Genomic DNA, 5,010 nt, shown 5'->3' on the forward strand with positions numbered 1-5,010 from the left:
GCTGTGCACTCTTCCTGCTATCTGTATGTAGGGTCTCATACTCCTACAGTCTGGTGAGTCCACCTGTCAATTTGAAATCTCCAAAATCCCCCCCAGTAAGGTCCTAGAACAAAAAGAAAGAGCTGGGCATCACCTTCCACTTGCAGCCTGTGCACACCCTGGTGCTATTCAGTCTCTACGTACCTTCCCATTCTTTCCCTCTTCCAGACCCAAGATCCCAAACAGTTTACTGACTGCTCCCACACTTAAGAGTGTCACAACAACAAGCTCGTGGTGTCTTTTACCTTTCGCGTCGCGGTTGCTCAGCTCCACACGATGGCGGCGGTGCAGTTGTAAAAGAGGTAAAGGTCCTGATTCTCCAGAAGCAAGGAAGTGTGCACATCCCGAGTCGAAATTGTCAGTAGTGGCAAAAAGCAACGTGCCAGGACAGAAAAGTTTGTCTGGCCTACAGATTCCATTTGCAACCCTTAATTCACATCAGCAGTTCGAGCAGCATTCACTCCCTCTTATGACTGCTGTCCCATGGGAAGGAAAACCTGGAGATCCGGTGTTTTCAAGTGCTGGTCATAGGCTGCCCACTGGAGGTGAAGGCCAGCAACAGCTTTCCAGCCTGGCACCTCTTATGTTGGAGCAGTGACAGTACAATTCCTTTGGAAATAAAGAACACAGTGCCAGTGTTGCTGGCGCATATCACAAGATTCCAAGGGGCAATAAAGGCCAGCAAGAACTTTTTGTCCTAAAATGGTTTTTGTGCAAGCAACCCTCGGATGTATTCAAAACTGGAGAAGGTATCCTGAAAGAGAACAATTCTTTTACATTGGAAGGAAAGCACCTAGACCACATATTTCAGTAGGAGACAATAACTTACCCAGGGGAGGTAAAGACCAGCAACACTCTTCCCTTTGCAGCTTGGATCCATTTGTCAGAGCTCGCATCCTGAACACAAATCATATTACCTTTCCTTGGAAATATAAACAAGCTCGTCCTGTCCCATGAAGGTAAAGACCTTTCTGTCCTGGCACCTTTCTCTCTTAAATCAATCCTAGGACAAATTCAATATTGTAGTGGTAGGCAAATTTTGGCTGTAAGCTCCTGAAAAAGGATGACTGTGCTTTTACCTGGGAAGGAAAGCACCGTGTCTCAGTGTGGTGGCTGCAGATGAGAGGCTGCCTCAGAGAGAGACGAAAAGGCCAGCAACCACTTTCTGTTCTGGAACCTCTTCTGAGGGATCCTTCCCTGGATATATTCGATTGAGCAGTGGTATCCAAATTTGTAGGAGGGAGAGAGAAAGGGGGTGAAACAGCCTTCCTGGGAAAGGAGAGCGCCTTGTCCCAGTGTTTTTCCTATAGATGATACACCGTCCAGGTGAGGTAAACAGCAATAAAACCTTTCTTCTTGGGACATATTATATATATATATATATATTATTTTTTTTTTTTTCAGAATAATCCTGTCCCCTATTTAGCTTTGAAGATTGAATTTAAATTTTGCATATGCACTCCAAAAAGTGAACAGTAGTTCTTTCCTTGTGATGGAAAGCATGTAGCCCCAGTGGTGGTTGAAGTCAACAGGCTGCTCAGGAGACCTAAAAACCAGTAACAGTTTGTTTTCATGCCTCCTGTATAGCCTCAGTTTTGGGACCTATTCAGATTTGAAGGTTGTATTTCAGTTTTGGATGCAGGTTCCAGAAGGTGGATGAGCCTGCCTTTCCTTGGGCAGAAAAGCACCAAGCCACAGTATTGGTGGAGCAGATGACAGTCTGCCAAGGAGAGAGAAGGACCTGTGTTCACCTTTGTGTTCTGGCATCTTTCATTTGGGTGCAATCCCTGGATGTCTTTAATGATGCTGCTCAGATTCAAATTTTGGAGGAGCCATTCTGAAATTTATGACAGCACATCCATCTTTTCCAGGAAAGCACTCAGTCCCCATGATGGCAGTATAGATGAGAGGCTGCCCAGGAGAGGTAAAGGCCAGCACAAGTTTTCTGTCCTGGCACCTCTTGTTTGGGCTAAAAGCCCAGACTGATTCTTTTTTGGAGGTGGTAACCAAATAGGGAATGTTGTCATCTGAAGACTATGTAAGTAAGTAATTTATTTTGATGTGTCTGGTTTGCTACCCTTGATCTTGCAGGACAAAGACAAATTCCCACCAACACTGAGACTATTGTGCATTCCTTCCCAAAGAAAAGTAGTGACATCTTATTTCAGAACCACACCTCTGGAATTTGCAGCTGAGCTCCAAAATTGACTATGTTCAAATTTTGCTCCCACACATAATCCAGAAGAAAATGCTCTTGCTGGCCTTTACCTCCCCTGATTGGTGTTGCAGCACCAACACTGGAGTTTGTTATATTCCTTTCCTATGGGCAGTACTCTCACTTGATACCACCTCCAAAATATGTCTGGGGATAGCTCTCACACAAAAAGTGCCAAGAGAGAAAGGTGTTCCTTGCCAAGAATTTCCATAGGCACCCTACAAATCTGTACTATCAACACTGCAGCTGGGGGCTTTCCTTCACAACGAGAGGCAATGGAATCCTCCTTCATGAGTCAACCTCTGAAATTTGGATAGCACTGGGGATTGCTCCCACAGACGCAATGCCAAGAGAGAAAGATACTGCTGGCCTTAAACCTCCCTTGGGCAACCAATCATCTCCGTACCAATAGCATGGCAAGGTGCTTATCTTCCCAAAAAAAGGCATTATTATCCTTTTTCAGGAACCCCCCACACACCACAGTATTTTCTCCCTCACTTGCAATGACAGCATGCATAAGGAAGTTTAATGCAAGAGCTTAATTTGCCTTCTACAAACCTGGAAAAGAGCTGCATAGTACTACATGTAAATATGAAGAGTTCACAAAGGCATTCACACACATACACAAAATCTTATCAACACAGACACTCTGCCTTTTAGGGCAGAGACAGTGTCAGTTCTGTCCTTAATGCACCACTAGTTATGGATGGTGAGAGCTGGTTTCAACAGGCACACACCCTCTGATGGCAACTCTAAGGGTATACAAGCTTCAGTACTTATTTTAAAGTCTACTGCTCTGAACTCACGGGTCTGGCTACACTAAACAATTCATGTCAGCCTGGGATGTAGCAGAAGGAAAACACCTAAAGGACAAAATCTGCAAAAGAACATCCCCACACACGTTCTGTTGTTGCTTATTAGTCTGAGACTTCCAAACAGTCAAGAGTCCAGATTTCTGTGTAAGGTTTTGAAGTCTTGTAAGTCCACCATAAAGCTGAAACAGTAGATTTTATAACTGAGAAGACCAAGACAAATTCTGGTATTCTGTGTAACACAAAGCACAGAATTTCATTCAGTCCTTCATCCACTATTTTGATTTGCATGTAAAAGGTTTACTATAATTCCTGTAGAGGGAGGAAAAAAAAAGAAAGAACATAAAAGCACAGAAATTGTCAGTGTTTTTAAAGTCCTTATAAAAGCCTGTGAAAGAATTCACAGGATAGATTTTCAACAAAAATAATGAGAGGTCCATAGGCTTTTTGAGATAACATCTGGATAGATGCAGGTTAGCAAAGTTTCTTGGTATTATGGGTAAGCACGACTGATTTATTTCAGAGACCAGAATAAGAGTCTGAAAATTATATGTATCTTCTAAGACTCCTACATTCAAACACCACCCGTGAAAAATGGACCAGCCCAACCGACAGTTGTCAGTGATATTCCCCAGACTCCCATGGTCTGCTATTAATCCAAATCTGGGGATTCTGTGACTTCTATTGTCTTTTATCCCAGCACCTGTCCCCTGGTTTTTAACCTTCTAGTTTGTTATAAATAATAATTTCACACAGTTGCTAGCTGATTATCCTGCATTCAAGTAAATGTTGTAAATACAGGTATTTAAAATCACAAGGAGCCATGATATAACTATACCAACCAACAGCCTTATAACATCTGCATTTAAATCACCTTCACATGCTGGTTCAATACACCATTTTTCACTTGAAAGTATCTGACAGACCTGTATAAATGCAACCTGACGAGGCTCCATCTGAAGGACTTTAGTGGCTCCTGTATTAAAGCAAATCAAGTGTATTTTTAACAAGAGTAACAGGAATGAAAACTCAGAACCAATTAGAGGCTGTTTACTGAAAATCTTTCTGATTTCCAAGATCATTGCCTGAAACAGTCCCAAATGTTGCCAGGTTGACATGAAATGTATAGTCTGATTTATCACCACTGGGCTGAGAAATAAAATTGCAATATGATTTAGAACTTTTGAGTCTCTCTCATCACCAAATACTTTTAAACAAAATCACGCCAGTTCACCTGAAAGCCTGAGACTTATGGCCTTCAACAAGTTAATGAAGTTAAATACATACACATTCTGGGGTGCTGTTTTGATTATTAAGTCTTGTTTCTTCCCAAGTCTCTCCCATCCATCTCCTTCTCCTTCCCAGTAAATACGAAATAGTAGATTGTAAAAAATTAGGAAACCTTGTTAAAGTATCATACTGAATTCTTACTGGACTATTATCATATATCAAGAAAGCCTTAAATGTTATTTCTCAACAAGATATATTCAACTTACTTGTATTGCAATATTATTCTCAGTCATTACTTACTTGCTAAACGCTTTTTGAGTTTTTATTTTAAATTCTGCCTATCTTGGCTCCGCCATTCATATGAAACAACAGGTCTTCCACATGACAAATTTAATCTTTGGTAGGCTGTGAAGAATATTCATGAATTTAAGAATATGCAATTAACAAAGAAAATCAACAGAACAAAATACACACTCCTGAAGAAATATCATGAGTAATTCAGAAGATACTCAAACTTCAGTACAATTACCTCTCTAGGTTATTAGATTTCACCTTTGTCTGAAGAATCTTAAGGTAGTGGTTTGGCTATTAAACTCAAACTATATAGAGACCACCTTGCTACCATTTTCAGAACTGTTTGAGCAGTACTACATAAATGAATAAAGCACCAGTAGAGACTTTCACAGCAGAAGACTTACACAAAATAGAAAAGCC

This window comes from Zosterops lateralis, assembly GCF_965231275.1.
Source record: "Zosterops lateralis genome assembly, chromosome: 2".
NCBI lineage: Eukaryota > Metazoa > Chordata > Aves > Passeriformes > Zosteropidae > Zosterops > Zosterops lateralis.